The sequence below is a fragment of the Narcine bancroftii genome, chromosome 3 (genome assembly GCF_036971445.1).
Source record: "Narcine bancroftii isolate sNarBan1 chromosome 3, sNarBan1.hap1, whole genome shotgun sequence".
In the NCBI taxonomy this organism is placed as follows: domain Eukaryota; kingdom Metazoa; phylum Chordata; class Chondrichthyes; order Torpediniformes; family Narcinidae; genus Narcine; species Narcine bancroftii.
This window is the reverse complement of record NC_091471.1, coordinates 68,659,544-68,678,963: the sequence shown is the minus strand read 5'-3', so window position 1 is coordinate 68,678,963 and position 19,420 is coordinate 68,659,544. Positions and strand designations below refer to the sequence as shown.

Genomic DNA, 19,420 nt, shown 5'->3' with positions numbered 1-19,420 from the left:
CCATGAAAGCCAACATGTTCTATGGTTAGTTCAACCCCCAATAGGTAATGTTTATTGAACACATATTCAGAGTGCAAAGATCAAGGAACTCCGAGATTCTTACATGACATGTAACCCCTCAACTGCTTTGTGTAATAATCATAAATATCCTAATGATTTTTCTCAGCTAAAGAAACCTTCACCTGAAGGTTTATTTTGTAAAATGTAAGAAAGATTTTGATAGACTATTCTTTTATTTTTGTTTGTTCAGCCAAATGTCATATTTTTGTTTCAATGGACACAATTTTGTTAAAATGCATGAAGAAGTAATAAAATTGTGTCTTTGTCCTGTTGCAGCAATGACGATGCAATTCACCAGCCACCGTTTCCCTGACTACCATGATCCAACAATAGGTAAGCAACTCAGCTGCTTTGTTAATTTTTTTCCTTCTTCTTCAATAGTCGAGGTTATGATTCATTTTTTGATTGCTGTTTAGGAAAGGACCAAGGTTTAAGCATGTGAAAATAAGAATTAGGAGCAGGTATTAAACTAAGTGGCCATTCAAATCTGCTCTGTCATTCAATAAGATCAGGACTGATCTTATGGTCACTTCAATTCTGTATTCCATTCTCTGCCAAGAACTTTTTTACTGTATTTAAATTTAAACTGAGGTCCTCCATCAGCCAGCTCCCCACCATGACCACCAGCCCCCCCACATCTCCATCGGGCACACTGAACTCAAAACGGTCAACCAGTTTACCTACCTCGGCTGCACCATGTCATCTGATGCAAGGATCGACAAAGAGATAGACAACAGACTTGCCAAGGCAAATAGCGTCTTTGGAAGACTCCAATTAAGACTCCAAAAGAGTCTGGAAAATCAACCACCTGAAGAAACACACAAAGATCAGCGTGTACAGAGCTGTTGTCATGCCCACGCTCCTGTTCGGCTCCGAATCATGGGTCCTTACCGACATCACCTACGGCTCCTAGAATGCTTCCATCAGCGCTGTCTCCGCTCCATCCTCAACATTCATTGGAATAACTTCATCACCAACATCGAAGTACTCGAGCTGGCAGAGTCCGCATGCATCGAATCCATGCTGCTGAAGACCCAACTGCACTGGGTGGATCACATCTCCAGAATGGAGGACTATCGCCTTCCGAAGATCGTGTTCTATGGCGAGCTCTCCACTGGCCACCGAGACAGAGGTGCACCAAGGACTGCTTAAATAAATCTCTTGGTGCCTGCCACATTGACCACCGCCAGTGGGCTGATATCGCCTCCAACCGTGCATCTTGGCACCTCACAGTTCGGCGGGCAGCAACTTCCTTTGAAGAAGACCGCAGAGTCCACCTCACTGACAAAAGACAAAGGAGGAAAAAGCCAACACCCAACCCCAACCAACCAATTTTCCCCTGCAACCGCTGCAACCGTGCCTGCCTGTCCCGCTTCGGACTTGTCAGTCACCAACGAGCCTGCAGCTGACGTGGACATTACCCCTCCATAAATCTTCGTCCGCGAAGCCAAGCCAAAGAAAAAGAAGAAATTTAAATTTAGACATACAGCGCAGTAACAGGCCCTTTCAGCCCACGAGCCCATGCCTCCCAATTACACCTACAAACCTGGTATGTTTTTGAAGGGTGGGTGGAAGCCAGAGCACCTGGAGGAAACCCAAGCAGACAAATGGAGAACTTATAAACTCCTTACAGACAGTGCCACATTCAAACTCTGGTTGCTGATGCTATAATAGTGTTGCACTAACAGCTACGCTAACCATGTCTTGTTAAGGAAGAATCTGAAGACTTTGTTAAAGGTCTTCTTATACATTTTGCCAATGAAGCTCCAAAGACTCATGCATCTGAGAGCAAAATGCTCACATCATTGCTTTTTTAAATTGGCATTAGAAATACCGAGAGCAGTCATCCCTCAATCAAGATGTACCCACAAAGAAAGAACTTCTTCATCTACCTTGTCAAAGGCCCTCAGCATCTTATGTTTCTCAATCATGTCAGCTCTCACTGTTCAAATCTCCAAGAGATACAAGCCTCGTTTTTTCTGACGTTTCCTCATTCAACAATTTTCCCCTTCTAAGTATTTGTCAAGAATGGGCAGTGAATCCAGTGTACTCCAACATAGCATCATTGCTATATTATATACCTCCATTCCCCCATACCAAAAGCCTGAAAGCTCTTCATTTCTTTCTGGACAACAGACAAAACCAGTCCCCCTCCACCGTCAACCTCCTCCTGCTGGCTGAACTTGTTCTCACCTGCAATAACTTCTCCTTTGACCCATCCCACTTTCAAACGTCAAAGGATAGCCATGGGTACCACATGGACCCCAGTTATGTCTGCTTTTTGCTAGCTATGTAGAGCAATCCATGCTACAAGCCTATGCAGGCAAGTCCCCTCAACTCTTCCTCCAGTACATCGATGCCTACTTTGGAGCTGCCTCATGCACCAATGATGAGCTTGTCCATTTTATTCACTTTTCTGCCACTTCCAGTTTGACCTCGTAATCACTTGTTCCATCTCTTACAAAACTCTCTTTTCTTAATCTCTCTATCTCCATCTTGGGAGATAAACTCTTGACAGACATGCTCTACAAACCCACCAACTCACAGGCTACTTCAACTGCACTTCAACAGACACTGGCCCATGTAAGGATTTAATTCCTTTCTCTTAATTCCTTTACTTCTGTCGCATCTGCTCCCAGGGTGAAGTCTTCCATTCCAACACATCCAAAATTCCCTCTAACTTAAATAAAAGTGACTCCCCCTCCGCTGCCATCAACTCAGCCCTTACTCACATCTTCTCTATTTCCTGCATGTGTCCTGGCCTCTCCAACCCAAGACTCATCAAAGATGGGATACCTCTTAGCCTCCCTTACAATGCAACCAGCCTTTGTCATTTCTGCCACATGCAATGTGATCCCACAACCAGATACATCTTCCATGCTCCTCTCCACCTTCCATGGGGACCATTCCCTCCATGACACCCTCATCCATTCCTCCCTTCCAATCACACCCTTGGCACTTACCTCCATGATCACTAATGGCGTGTGTGAAAGTTGAGCTCATCTGGCGGAGCACACTGTAGTGCCCCTCATAAGGCTGCTGAAGAGGCCTCTTGTGTCCTCCCCTATGGACAAAGACATAATGGCAATATATTAAACCATGGGGAACATGGGAGGTGGATGTACCGTGGTGTATGGATGGGGGTGAGATGAGAGATCCCAGCTTCTCCCGGACGTGTGCAAGTGTAGCTTCCTTGTCCTGTGCTGAACTACTGTGTGGGGGAGGTACTCTCCTGGGACAGTCAGGGCTTGTCCATACAGGAGTTCTGTGGTGGAAGCATACAGATCCTCCATTGGGGTGGTGCTGATCCCTAGCAGCACCCAGGGCAACTCATCTGACCAGCCTAGTACATTGAGGCACACCATGAGGGTGACCTTTAGATGCCGATGGAAGTGCTCCACCAGGCTGTTGGACTGCATGTGGTCATGTGGTGGAGTTGTGTCCCAGGAGTTTTGACAATTTAGTCCACAGCGAGGATGTGAATTGTCTGCCCTGATCAGTGACTTCACAGTCATAATGGACTTCAAAACCAGCCACCCAGGTGGCCAATAAAGTTCTTGCGCAGGTGTCTGTGGCAATGTCCAGAAGGAGGGTTGCCTCAGGTCAACAGGTGTAACTGTCGACCATGGTGAGGAGGTAGTGGTTGTCCCTGCGAGATGGGCCAACAATGTCCACGTGGACATGCTGGAAATGGTAAGAGGCCTGTTGGAACTTCTGGGGCGGGGGGGGGGTGATGGTTGTGGATCTGGACCTTTGCCAGCTAGCTGTCTGTACAAGTGCGTGCCCACTGAGTGACCTGCTTGTGGAGGCCATGCCAAACGAAGTGGACTGAGATCATCCGGATCATTGCATGGATGGAAGAGTGTGAAAAACTGTGTATGAGGTTGAATATTGCCTTTTGCCATTTCACCAGTACCTTTGGGTGAAGAGAGCCAGTTGAGACGTCGCAGAGGATGGTGTCTGAGCCGGGGAGCAAAGGAGGCTCATGACAGCCATGCAGAAGTAGTCTATCTCTGGGTCAGACTGTTGTGCTTGGGCCAATTCATGGTAGTTGAGACCCTGAGAGAGGAAGCAGACGGCTGGTCTGGAAAGGGCATTAGCGACAATGTTGCATTTTCCCAAGAGATGGCAGACTGAGGTCGTGAATTCGAAGTTGTACGACAGGTGTCACTGCTGCCAGAGGGCCATGGGTTGGAGACCTTGCTGAAGGCAAAGGTCAATAGCTTGTGGTTGGTGTAGACCGTGAAATCTCTGCCTTCCAGAAAGTAGCGGAAATGGCGGACAGAGAGGTACAGGGTGAAGAGCTCGCTGTCAAAAGCACTGTATTTGTGTTCTGGCAGGTGAAGGTGCCAGCTGAAGAAGGCTAGGAGCATGTCAGGTTTGGGGAAATGGCAGGTGGCATCCACCTTAGTGGGTAGAGATACTAACCCCTGTGATGTGGTATCCCAGGAAATCAATCCGCTCACAGCCAAACTGGCATTTTGCCGGGTTGATCGTGAGGCCAAACTGGGCTGGTCAGACAAAGAGGTGTCAGAGGTGGGCTATGTGTTCCTCTGGCATGCTGCTCATGACCAACATGTTGTCTAGGTAATTGAATAGGAAGGAGAGGTCCTGCACCACTGCATCCATCAGCCGCTGGGATGTCTGCACCGAATTCTTGAGTCTGAAAGGCATTCGGAGGAACTGAAACTGGACAAAGTGGATTATTATGGCTGTCTTTTGTACATCACCTGGATGAAGTGATATTTGATGGTACCCCTGAATCAGGTCGACCCTTGGAGAATAGCCTCGTACCATTAAGATTTGCTATGAAATACTGTATGTAGGGTAATGGATAGCGGTCTGGGACTATAGTGTCATTAGGGTGGCAGTAGTCACCGCATGGTAGTCATCCGCCGATGGATTTCGGCACCGTGTGCTGTCAGACCTGTGGGTGACACCCAACTCCTCCATATGGGTGAGTGCCTCCTTGACCAGCTTGAACTGTGGGCTCACGAGTGAATGGGAGCACCAGTGGTCTGGATGTGATGCTGAACATTGTGTGGTGGCTGCATGGAGGAGAACTGGGGGCACAAAATGACAGGAAAATCCATGAGCAGGTGAGCATAGCGGTTGTCAATGGTCTGCACTGTGGCTAGTAGTATGGCCGGTTGATTGGATGTGCCTAGGGGCACCATTTCAAATGTTTGTGCTTGGACCAGGTACATTCCTTGCAGATCAACCAGCAATGAATGCGTCTGGAGGAAGTCTGCATCCAGCAGAGGTTTGTCTACTGCCGCCAAGGTGAATGGCCAGTTGAAGTCTGTATACCCAAAATATAAGGGTACGTGCTTGTGGCTGAACGTTGCAATCATGGAGTTATTGGCTGCCCGCAGCATGGGACCACGTGATGCTATGCACATCTCCACGGAAGTGGGTGGAATGATGCTTATTTCGGCACCTGTGTCAACTATCAATCTGCTGCGCGAGATGGGTTCCCATACGTGGAACAAGCTGTTGCGCTGGCCAGCACTGCCGCAGCCACTAATGGCACCTGCCCTGTTTATTTCAGGGAAACGAGCAGGATTGGCAATATTTTCTCACCCTGGTGCCCCAACGTTGGTGGTCAATACACAGGCGGTGGTCCATGGGGGTCTACGGTGGGCGGTTGGTGCGGCGCTCCGTTGGAGGGCTGGGCTTGCTGGTGGGTCGTGTTGTAGATTGGTCACCCGGTTAACCATTTCCAGGTTTTCATCATTGGTGTGGTAAAGGATATCAGCTCTCGCCGTGACCTTGCAGAGATCGCTGAAGTTAATGTCAGCAAGCAGGAGCCTTATGTCTTCCGGTATTTGCTCTAGCAAGGCTTGCTCAAACATGAGGCAGGGTTTGTGATCCTCTGCCAGTGCAAGCATCTTGCCATTAATGCATATGGGATTCTGTCCATAAGACCATCTAAGTGTAGCAGTCTGGAGAGTACAGAGAGTACAGAGAAGGTTCACAAGAATGTTGACAGGATTTCAAGGTTTGAGTTACAGGGAAAGGTTGTGCAGACTAGGGCTTTTTTCTCTGGAGCGTAGAAGATTGAGGGGGGACTTGATAGAAGTGTTTAAGATTTTAAAAGGGACAGACAGAGTAAATGTGGATAGGCTTTTTCAATTAAGAGTGGGGGAGATTCAAACTAGAGGGCATGGTTTAAGATTGAAGGGGGAAAATTGTAAAGGGAACATGAGGGGAAATTTCTTTACGCAAAGGGTGGTAGGGATGTGGAATGAGCTTCCGACAGACGTAGTTGAGGCGGGATCATTGGTTACATTTAAGGGTAGACTGGATAGTTACATTGAGAGGAGAGGACTGGAGGAGTATGGACCGAGTGCTGGTCAGTGGGACTAGGAGGGTGGGGATTTGTTACGGCATTGACTAGTAGGACCGAACTGGCCTGTTCTGTGCTGTAAGTGGTTATATGGTTATATCAGGATAGGCCATAGGTGCTGATAAGGAAGGCTTTCAAGGCTGCGTATTTACCTACCTCAGGTGAGCTTGAATGAGGTAATCTACATGAGCATCAGTCTCCTGGTCAAGCGAAATAATGACATAGAAGTACTTGTGGATTCAGGAGTTATCTGCTTGATTTGGAACTGGGCCTCCGCTTGGCCAAACCAAGTGTAGGGCTAGTTGGTCCAGAACATCCGTAGCTACAGCGCAATGGTACCGAGTGCTGCAGGGTCCATTATGTAGGCTGTGAAAACTCATCAGGGTCACCACTGTAGCGTGCAGGTGAACAGTCTGGAGATGCACGCTTTTGGCTTGAGTTTCACCACAAGAGTGTTTATTTAAACTTCGTACGTTCACTTAAAAGTCTGGCAGTCGGACTGCATGGCCGCCTCGCTGCTTTCATCATGCCAATGCAAGCGCAGGTGCCAAATTTCTCTCTAGGGCGGAAGAGAAGGGTGCGTGCCACCATCTTCGCTGTGACTGCTCCGCTGACCGTGTGTAACAAGCAGATTCGTTTCGTCACCACAAAGTCACGGGTCACCACACTGTGCAGTGCGGAAGAATTCCTCAATGATTTTGCGCACACTCTTAAGACAACGATCCAGGTAGATCATGTCAATGGAGGGAAGGAAGAGTCTAGTGATCCTCTCTGCCACGCTTATGATCCTATGGATTGACCTCCGATCCATTCCTCTGCAGCAACCGTATCACACCGTGATGAAGTCAACTAGGATGCTCTCGATAGAGCTCCTTAGAAGATTGACATTATGGTGCCCAGTAGCTTTGACAGCTTTAGTCTTCTCAGGAAGGGCATTTGCTGTTGTGCTTTTCTGACAAGTGAGGAGATGTTGAGTGCCCACAATAGGTCACTATTTAAGTGAACTCCAAGGATTCTCTCCACTCTCTCTATTTCAGAATTGTTGATGTGTAGTATTTTTTTTAGTGGTTGTTTCTGGTCCTCCTGAAGTCCATGATCATCTCTCTCCCTTGTCTTGTCCATATTGAGACTCAGGTTGTTACTCTCGCACCATTTCACGAGGTTTACCACCTCGTCTCTGTAGTGCGACTCGTTGTTGCTGATGAGCCCAACTACTATTATGTTAACTGCAAATGACCCTGTTGGAGCTGGATCTGGCGAGGCAGTCGTGGGTCAGTAGTGTGAACAGGACTGGGCTGAGCACACAGCCCTGAAGTGCGCCTGTACTCAAAGTGTGGCAGTGCTCAATTGTCTGCTACTGACCCAGACAGACTGTGGTTGTTCCATTAGGAAGCCCATAATCCAGTTACAGAGAGGGGTGTTGTGTCCCAGTGAGGACTGCTTCTCCACCCTCTTCTGGCATGTGAGGCGTGGTTTTTCAGGTGAGTCAACATGAAGTGAAGGGACAAGGTTGTAGCATCATGTGTAGAATGGTTTCTTCTATAGGTGAATGGGAATTGATCCAGTGTCATTGGAAGGTGTACTTTGATGCATTCTATCACCTACACTCGAAGCATTTCATAATGGTGGAGGTCAGTGCCAAAGAGCAGTAGTTATTGAGGCCTGTATTGTTGCTCTCGGGTACCACAATAATGGTCGCTGTCTTGAACACTGCAGGGATGAAAGATGCTGCAGTGAGGTGTTGAAGACCTCCATCAATTAACCATATAACCATATAACCACTTACAGCACAGAACAGTCCAGTTCGGCCCTACTAGTCCATGCCGTAACAAATTCCCACCCTCCTAGTCCCATTGACCAGCACCCGGTCCATACTCCTCCAGTCCTCTCCTCTCCATGTAACTATCCAGTCTATCCTTAAATGTAACCAAAGATCCCGCCTCAACTACGTCTGCCGGAAGCTCATTCCACATCCCTACCACCCTTTGCGTAAAGAAATTTCCCCTCATGTTCCCTTTATAATTTTCCCCCTTCAATCTTAAACCATGCCCTCTAGTTTGAATCTCCCCCACTCTTAATTGAAAAAGCCTATGCACATTTACTCTGTCTGTCCCTTTTAAAATCTTAAACACCTCTATCAAGTCCCCCCTCAATCTTCTACGCTCCAGAGAAAAAAAGCCCTAGTCTGCACAACCTTTCCCTGTAACTCAAACCTTGAAATCCTGTCAATATTCTCGTGAACCTTCTCTGCACTCTCTCTATTTTGTTAATACCTTTCCTATAATTTGGTGACCAAAACTGTACACAGTACTCCAAATTTGACCTCACCAATGCCTTGTACAATTTCATCATAACCTCCCTACTCTTGAATTCAATACTCCGATTTATGAAGGCCAACATTCCAAAAGCCTTCTTCACCACACCATCTACCTGAGTATCAGCCTTGAGGGTACTATTTACCATCACTCCTAAATCCCTTTGTTGCTCTGCACATCTCAATAGCCTACCATTTAATGCATATGACCTATTTATATTTGCCTTTCCAAAATGTAACACATCACACTTATCTGTATTAAATTCCATCAGCCATTTCTCAGCCCACACCTCCAGCCTTCCTAAATCACCTTTTAACCTACGGTAATCTTCCTTACTGTCCACAACACCACCAATCTTTGTATCATCCGTAAACTTGCTTATCCAATTCTCCACCCCTACTTCCAGATCGTTAATATATATAACAAACCATAGTGGACCCAGAACTGATCCCTGAGGAACTCCACTAGTTACCGGCCTCCAATTGGACAAACAAATTTTCTACCACTACTCTCTGACACCTCCCATCCAACCATTGCTGAATCCATTTCACTACCTCCTTATTTACACCTAATGGCTCCACCTTTTTTCCTAACTCCTGTGGAGAACTTTGTCAAAATCTTTACTAAAGCCTAAATAGACAACATCCACAGCTTTCCCTTCATCAACCTATTTTGTAACCCCCTCGAAAAACTCAATCAGGTTTGTCAAGCATGATCTACCGCTGACAAAACCATGCTGATTACTACCTATCATTCCCTGTGCCTCCAAATATTTGTAAATACCATCCCTCAGAAGACTTTCCATCAACTTGCCCACCACAGACGTCAGACTCACGGGCCTATAATTCCCAGGTTTACATTTGGACCCTTTCTTAAACAATGGAACAACATGCGCAACCCTCCAATCCTTTGGCACTAACCCCGTGGCCAGTGACATCCTAAATATCTCTTTTAATGGCCCCACTATCTGTCCACAAGCCTCCCTGAGTGTCCTTGGGAATATTTTGTCCGGTCCCGGAGATTTATCCATCTTTATCTTTTTCAACACAGCCATCACTACCTCCTCGGTTATCGTTATATGCTTCATGACCTCCCCACTATTTTACTTTACTTCAACTGGTTCAATATTTTTTTCCTTAGTGAATATCGAGGCAAAGAAATCATTCAAAATTTCCCACATTTCCTCTGACTTCTCATTCAGCCTACCTTCACTATTTACAAGGGGTCCAATTTTATCCCTCACTAATCTTTTACTTTTAATGTACCTATAGAAACCCTTTGGATTTATTTTTACTCTGTCTGCCAAAGCCTCTTCGTGCCTTTCTTTTGGCCTTTCTAATTTCTTTCTTAAGATTCCTTCTACACTCCTTGTAGTCCTCCTTCAAATTTTCAGCTCCCTGCTCTTTATACCTCTTGTACACCTCCCTTTTTCTCCTAACCAAATTTCCAATATTCCTCGAAAACCAAGCCTCCCTATGACTTTGATCCTCACTGGGACATATCTACTCTGTACCCTCAAAATTTCTTTTTTGAATATCCTCCATTTTTCATTTACATCCTTACCTGAAAATATCCTGTCCCACTCAATACTCCCCAAATCACTTCTTATTCTTTCGAAATTTTCTCTTCTCCAATCCAGAACCTCAACATTAGGCCCCTCCTTGCTCTTCCCTAAAACTACCCTAAAACTAACAGAGTTATGATCTCTAGACCCAATTTGTTCTCCAACATTAATGTCCGATACCTGACCTAACTCGTTCCCTAACAGGAGATTTAGTATTACACTGTCCCGAGTCAGTTCTACTAATTGATTTAGAAAACAATCTTGAACACATTTAACGAACTCTAACCCATCGAGCCCTCTAACTGTATGGGTATCCCAATCAATGTGAGGGAAGTTAAAATCTCCCATGATCACTGCCTTTCTCACACATATACGTTATCTCCCTACAAATTTGTTCCTCTAATTTTTTTGGCCCATTTGGTGGTTTGTAATACACCCCTATTAGCTCCCTCATGCCTCCTTTACCCCTCAATTCCACCCAAACAGCCTCACTGGACGATCCCTCCAGCATCCTGCCACCTCACGGCAGTAATGTCCTCCTTAACAAGCAGAGCAACTCCTCCCCCTTTTTTACCCCCTGATCTATCACATCTAAAACAAATGTATCCTGGAATATTAAGTTGCCAGTTCTGCCCCTCCTGTAGCCAGGTCTCACTAATTGCCACAATATCATGATCCCAAGTATCTGTCCATGCTCATCTACCTTGTTCACTATGCTTCTTGCATTAAAATATACGCATTTTTGAGAATGACCCTCACCTATATTCTCTTTTCTAACTTTTACCCTAATCTCCATCCTACTTTTGTTATCATTATTATTCCTATCTAGGTGGCCATGCTCCCTTGACACTGCTCTCACACTCTGTTCCCCACCCCCCTGGCAAACTAGTTTAAACCTTCCCCCTCAGCTCTAGCATATCTGCTTGCCAGCACATTGGTCCCCCTCCAGTTCAAGTGGAGTTCGTCCCTTTTGTACAGGTCCGACCTTCCCCAGAAGAGATCTGAATGATCCAGAATCTTATCCCTTGCCCCCTGCACCATCTCTTTAGCCATGCATTCATCCTCCACATCCTCCTATTTCTACCCTCACTAGGGCATGGCACCGGCAGCAGTCCAGAGATTACTACCTTGGAGGTCCTGTTTTTTAACTTCCTACCTAATTCCACATAATCCTGTTTCAGGACCTCATCCCCCCTTCTAACTAAGTCATTGGTCCCCACATGGACCACAACTTCTGGCTGTTCTCCTTCCCCTTGCAGAATGCTATGAACTCGATCAGAGATATCCCTGACCCTGGCACCAGGGAGGCAACAGACCAACCTGGATCCCCGATCTCGTCCCATATACCTTCTATCTGTCCCTCTGACTAATGAGTCCCCAACTACAAGTATCCTGTTCTTATCCCTCCTTCCCTTCTGAACCTCAGGGGCAGCCCCTGTGCCAGAGACCTGACCCCATGACTCATCCCTGTTAGGCTGTTTCCCCCCAGCAGTATCCAATGCCGAATACATGTTGCTGAGTGGCACTTCCACAGGGGTACTCTGCACAGGCATTCTCCCTCCTTTCCTCACAGTCACCCAATTCCATGACTCCTGCATTTGAGGGGTGACTGTCTCCCTGTAACTCTTCTCTATCACTGCTTCTGCTTCCCTTATGATCCTCAGTTCATCCAACTGCAGCTCAAGCTCCCTAACACGGTCACTCATTATATCCAATTGGATGCACCTTTTGCAGGTGTAGTCATCAGGAACAGCTGTGCTGTCTCTGATTTCCCACATCCCACAAGTGGAGCTCTTAACTACCCCAACTGACTCCATTTCCTCCTTTCTTACTATAAATATGTTGTTTCAAAGATACCTTTCCACACAAGGAGCTCCTTCTCGCCGAAGTCCCTGGAGCCAAAGTCCCAAGTTCCCACTCCTTCACTGGGCCAATCACTCACTGCGCCACTCCCTCCCTTTCTACTCCTTTTATTAGTCCTTCAGTACCCGACCAGATATGTTGTCCCAGCTGTCTGCGGATATTTTGTGCTTGCCCCCACTTTGCCTTCCGGATTGCATGGGAATGTTTAGCCCTGGATGATCTTAGTGACATTTTATACCCTGTCCTGACAGAAGCATCACAATTTCTGAAATGGACCTGGACTTTTTCATTCAACCATGGTTTCCGGTTAGTCCTTGTCTAGAAGCAATTGATCTCAATGATATCCTCAATGCAGTTATTGACATAGCCAGTCACTGAGCTTGTGTACTCCTCTATACTTATATAACCATTGTAGTAGCCACCTCCCAGCTCCAGACCAAGGCTGCAGTGCTTCCCCCCCACCCCACCCCATTCCTGGCCATGTCCGGATCTCCCTCTGAACTGACCTAGTTTGCTTTGTGGGAGTTAGCAGGACAGTTAGATCTAAAACTAATATATTATGCTTAAACAGGGGTGACTACCATAGGATGAGGGAGGAATTGGGCAGAGTGGACTGGGAGCACAGGCTAATTGATGAAACAGTTGAGGAACAGTGGAAGATTTTCAAAGAAATATTTTGTAATGCTCAACAAAAATATATTCCGGTCAGGAAAAAGGGCAGCAAGGGAGGAAAAAATCAACCATGGTTAACAAAGGAAATAAAGGAGAGTATAAAATTGAAGGTGCAGGTGTACAAAGCTGCAAAGAGCTGTGGGAAAATGGAAGACTGGGATAACTTTAAGAGACAACACGCGGTTACAAAGCGGGTAATAAGAAATGGGAAGAAGGATTATGAAAGTAAATTGGCACAAAATATAAAAACAGAAAGCAAAAAATTTTATAAATATATAAAATGGAAGAGGGTGGCCAGAGTTAACATAGGACCCTTGGAGGATGAGAAAGGAAAACTGGTAGCAAAAAAATGAGGAAATGGCCGAGGCATTGAACAAATATTTTGGATCAGTCTTCACGGTGGAAGACACGTCCAGCATGCCCAAGTGCGGAGTTAAGGATGCGAATGTTGGGGAGGGCCTTGTTAAAATAGTTGTTACAAAGTAAGTAGTGATGGAGAAACTAATGGGTCTAAAGCCAAACAAATCACCTGGTCCTGATGATATGCATCCAAGGGTTCTGAAGGAAATGGCAGAAGTTATAGTTGATGCATTGGTGGTCATATACCAAAATTCCTTGGATTCTGGGCAGGTCCTGGCAGACTGGAAGACAGCAAATGTCACGCCACTTTTTAAGAAGGGATGTAGGCAGAAGACTGGAAATTATCGGCCAATTAGCTTGACGTCTGTAGTTGGAAAAATGTTTGAAACCGTCATTAAAGATGAAATAGTGAAACTTTTGGAACGTAAGGGTTCAATCAGGCAGACGCAGCATGGTTTTAGAAAGGGAAGATCCTGTTTGACAAACTTGTTAGGATTCTTTGAGGATATAATGGGTGCAGTGGATAGAGGGGAACAGGTTGATGTTGTATATTTGGATTTCCAGAAATCGTTTGATAAGGTGCCGCACAAGAGACTTATCAGTAAGTTACAGCAAAGTGGAGTCCGGGCAAGTATATTGGCCTGGATTGAAAATTGGTTGTCTGACAGAGGCAGAGAGTCGGGATAAATGGGAATTTTTCAGGTTGGCAGAGAGTGGTAAGTGGGGTGCCGCAGGGATCGGTGTTAGGCCTACAACTGTTCATCATTTACATTGATGACTTGGAGGAGGGGACAAAATGTGGTGTAACCAAATTTGCGGATGACACCAAATTGAGTGGATGAGCAAATTGTAATGAGGATGTGGAGAGTCTGCAGAGGGATATAGTTAAGCTGGATGAGTGGGCAAAGGTCTGGAAGATGGAGTACAATGTTAGTAAGTGTGAGGTTATCCACTTTGGCAAGAAAAATAAAAGAGCTGAATATTATTTAAAGGGTGAAAAACTACAGCATGCTGTTGTGCAGACGGTCTTGGGAGTGCTTGTGCATGAATGGCAAAACGTTAGGTTGCAGGTGCAGCAGGTTATTAAGAAGGCAAATGGAATGTTGGCCTTGAATTGAATTCAGGAGTAGGGAGGTAATGTTGCAACTGTACAAGGTACTGGTGAGACCGCACCTAGAGTACTGTGTCCAGTTCTGGTATCCATATTTGAGAAAGGATATACTGGCTTTGGATACGGTCCAGAGGAGGTTTACTAGGTTGGTCCCTGGGATGAAGGGGTTGACTTATGATGAAAGATTAAATCGTCTAGGATTGTATTCGCTCAAGTTCAGAAGAATGAGAGATCTTACAGAAACATATAGGATTATGAAGGGTCTGGTTAGGATAGATGTAGGAAGGTTTGTTGAGCTGGCCGGGGAAACTAAAATGAGAGGACACAGTTTCAAGATTCGGGGGAGTAGATTTAGAACAGAGATGAGGAAAAATAGTTTTTCCCAGAGAGTAGTGAATGTTTGGAATTCTCTAACCAGGGAAGTGGTTGAGGCTGCTTCATTAAACATATTTAAAATTTGGTTAGATAAATTTTTACATGATAGAGGAATAAGGGGATAGGGGAGAAGGCAGGTAGGTGGAGTTAGGTCATGAATTAGATCAGCCATGATCTTATTGAATGATGGAGCAGGCTTGATGGTCAATTTTTGGCCTACTGCTTTTCCTACTTCCGATGTTCTTATGTTCCTATATGTACACACTTGGGACTTTGGTATACACCTGATCCAGGGTGTTCTCTCCTCTGGTGGCAAAGTTTCCATGCTGTTGAAACTGTGGTAAGACCGTTTTCAAGTTCCATCTTCACTTGAAACAATGTTTGAATTCTGGGACCATTGGAAGAGACGAGATAAAAGGGCAAGAGTTGTTTTTCCTGCAGCTGTTTGGTATAGTGATTGTAGTTTTATTTAGTGTTGATACAACTACTTCATTCAGACAAGCATTCTCAAATTAGAATCTGGTAAAACAATATGTCAGGGTCACATCATGCAATACAGTCGATTCTTAAGGATGAACTCGTGTATTTTTAGAGTTGATTTCCTCAAAATGTAGTAAACTTAGCAAAGAATTATCTACCTACATTTTAATTATACCATTAATGAACTATTTATTTTATCAAAATATTTAAATATAGAAATAATCTATGATTTACAGAACCGGTAGGTGCAAAACTACTTAGCACTAGCGACTCCTATTCTAATCCAACGCTGATGTAAGGAGTTTGTACATTTTCCCTGTGGCCTGTGTGGTTTTCTCTTACCCTCCAAAATACACAGGGTTGATAGGTTAATTGTGTGTAATTGGGTTTCATGGACTGGATGGACCTTCTACTGTGCTTTGTAATTAAAATTAAAAATGAAAAATTAAATTAAATATTTGATTTAATAATACAATTTCTTAGTCTTTTTATTCACAAGAAAATTGTACTACAAGCTGTACTTATCATCAGTAAGCTTATGTTTTGGGCATTAGTTGTTCCTGTAAATCAGCATTCCATGTAGACCACAGATACACTTGGTCTGGAATCTTTTTTTTATAATTTTAACATTAATATAATTATATCTGTAACTATTTACACTAGTGTGCAAAACACAATAATCACGGGGTTTAACAGAAATATCTAATAATTCTAATAGCTTCCACAATAGAATTATACAATGCAATCCTATTCGCCTAGTCGTCCTCCACATGAAGGACGAGAAGGCTTTGGGAAAGGTACAAAAGAGATTTACCAGAATGTTACCTGGATTAAAGGATATAAGTTAGAAGGAGAGGTTGGAGTGCCTACGGGCAGTGAGAATACTGAACAACAATAGCAACTGCTCACACTAAGTATCTCATATTCATGAAACAATATTTATTTATTTTTTATGTTACTTAGGAGGAAGATCTCTGGATTTTTTGGTATATTGTTTTCTGTAATTTTATTTAATATTTGGTTTAGATCTTCCCAAAATTTTTCTACTTTCTCACATGTCCAGATTGCATGAATTGTTGTTCCCATTTCTTTTTTACATCGAAACCATCTATCAGATACTGTTGGGTCCCATTTATTTAACTTTTGAGGTGTAATGTATAGCCTGTGTATCCAGTTATATTGTATCATACATAACCTCGTATTTATTGTATTTCTCATCGTTCCAGAACATAATTTCTCCCATGTTTCCTTTTTTATCTTTATATTCAAATCTTGTTCCCATTTTGTTTAGTTTTACCATTTGTTTCCTCATTCTCCTTTTCTTGCAGTTTAATATACAGATTATCATTGTATTTGTAATCACATATTCAAAGTTACTTCCCTCTGGTAACCTCAGACTGCTTCTTAATTTGTCCTTCAAGTAGGATCTCAATTGGTAATATGCCAGCACTGTATCTTGAGTTATATTGTATTTATCATCCATTTGTTCAAAGGATAATAATCTATTTCCTGAAAAACAATTTTCTATTCTTTTGATCCCTTTTTTCTCCCATTCTCTAAAGGAAAGGTTATCTATTGTAAAAGGGAATAACTTATTTTGCGTCAATATTAGTTTTGGTAATTGGTAATTTGTTTTATTCCTTTCTACATGAATCTTTTTCCAAATATTGAGTAGATGATGTAATACTGGAGAACTCCTACGTTGTACCAATTTTTCATCCCATTTATATAATATGTGTTCAGGTGTCTTTTCCCCTATTTTATCTAATTCTAATCTAGTCCAATCTGGCTTTTCCCTTGTTTGATAAAAATCTGATAGGTATCTTAATTGTGCAGCTCTATAATAATTTTTAAAGTTTGGCAGTTGTAAGCCTCCTTGTTTATACCATTCTGTTAATTTATCTAGTGCTATCCTCGGTTTCCCCCCTTTCCATAAAAATTTCCTTATTATTTTCTTTAACTCCTTGAAGAATTTCTCTGTCAAGTGATTTGGCAATGCCTGAAATAGGTATAATATCCTTGGGAAAATGTTCATTTTAATACAGTTTATCCTTCCTATTAGTGCACAAAAAAGATTTGTTAAGATAGCTCTAGCCGTAGCAAAAAAATGTATTATGTCAACCTGGAAATTGGAAGATAATTTGAAAATACAACAATGGTATATAGAAATGAATAAATGTATTCCATTAGAAAAAATAACATATAGTTTAAGAAATAATATTGAAATATTTGAACAAATATGGGAGCCTTACATGAAACACAATAGAGAAAACCTTCCGGGGACATTCACTACCTAAATTAACGAAAGGAGAAGGAAATCAAATGAATTGACTTAGTGGAATTTCTTGTTTATTTTTATTGAATGACAACATTGTTTGACTGGTGTAATGTATCTTAGATTTTGCACTTTAAATGGATGGGGGGGGAGGTAGGGAGGGTGGGATGGGAGAAGGGAGGGGGGGAGAAAATGACACTGTATATATTTGAAAAGGAAAATGTATGTATCATGGTCAATGTGGTTTATGGTGTGAAAAATAAAAAATTTAAAAAAAACAAAAAAAAACAATATTTATTTATTTGTCTATATGGATACTTGTCCTGAATGTGTATTGTTTCTCTGCATGTATGGGATGTCTGGTTGTGTGTCTGTGTGTTTTACACCAAGGAGTAGAGAATGTTTTTTTTTTATTGTGTTGTACTTGTGCAATCAGGTGATAATAAATTTGATGACTTGGACAAACTTGGTTTTCTTTCTCTGGAGCATAAGAGACTGAGGGGTGGTGTGACAAAGTTTATAGAATTCTGAGAGCATTGATAAGGGATTCAGAATTGTTTTCCCAGGGTAAAAACGTCACATACTGCAGGATATGTGTTTTAGGTGAGGGTGAAAAGTTTAAAGGCGATATCCAGTACAAGATATGTAGAGAGGCCTGGTACAGGGTGCTGGGAGTAGTGGCAGCAGCATCTAAGAGCCTTCTAGATCAACACAGGAATCTGCAGTGAATGGAGTGGAATAGATCATTTGCAAGCAGCAGAGCTTTAGTTTAATTGGGATTAACTGTGCTGTAGAGTTCTCAGTTCTATATGAAGCAAAAAACCTGCTATTCCTGGAAATCTGAAATTAACAGTTTTGAAGATACTCAACAGTTCATGTGACATCTATGGCAAGAGGCATTACACAGATGGGGTTGGGCGGAGAGAATAAAGGAAATATACATGATAGAATGGCAGCCAAGACAGACCTGGTTTTGGTACTATTTATTAATTGCAATTGCTCTGTTTGGAGAACAGTAAAATGGTCTAGATAAATAAGAGCAATGGAAAAAAAAAACAAAATCTTGCAAAGCAGAACAGTTGCAAAAGTTGAAGCAAAGAAATGCTGGATATAGTCAGCAAATCCTGAAGCTTTTGTAAATGGATGACCTTCCATCAGAACTGACAATTAACAGGAAAGACTGGTTAAATGAATCTGTTTAATACAATACTGAGTCCTAAGGGCTCCAACGTACCAAGATAGATTGGCAGCTGATCCTTCTTTGATCTGGTCATACAAACTTATCACATAATGGAGGCTTTTCTTTTTTCAAATACTTTTTTTCTGCTCCGTGATCCTGGAGAAACGCTATCTCACCTTTACTGTGCAATGCATAGTATGAACGACAAATAAACGTGACTTGACTTGACATTGAGTTGTCAGTTATGTTCCCTGTAGTTCCTGAAATACACCTTCCACTCAGTGAAATGGTACTTCATTGGATGTCAATTGCCTTTATTTCATTAGTTTCATTGCAGCCATCATCTCCCTCTGTCCTAAAGTTGGTTTAACTAAGCATCAGCTTGTGTATTAATTCGAGGCAAGATCAGCTGAGAGCACGGGTGTTCAGGATGCCCTTCCTGCCACAGGTTACGATCCTCTTGAAAACATAATTTCTTAATTCAAGTGACTTGATCCAGTCCATTCCTTGGATTGCTGGTGAACACACAGTATCAATTATCCATGAAACCACAAGTTCCCCACTCTCCAGGAACCTACACGTTCCCACTCCTCATGAGCCCACACATAACCCATGGTACTGGAAACTCACATGTTCCCTCTTCCCATGAACCCTCATGTTCCCCACTGTCCACGAATCCGTTCTTTCCCTATGCTATATGCTTTCCCTACTGCCTGTGAGCCCACACATTCCCCACTGTCCAGGAACCCTCACATTCCCCACTGTCAGCAACCCTCATGTTCCCCACCGCCCATGAGCCGACACATTCCCTACTGC

General features: G+C 43.5%; 1 pseudogene; it reads left to right on the top strand.

The window, feature by feature from the left end:
- Positions 1-293: 293 nt before the first annotated feature.
- The window catches only part of LOC138756685 (GTP-binding protein Rit2-like), a 275,459-nt pseudogene continuing 256,332 nt past the window's right edge, over positions 294-19,420 (top strand).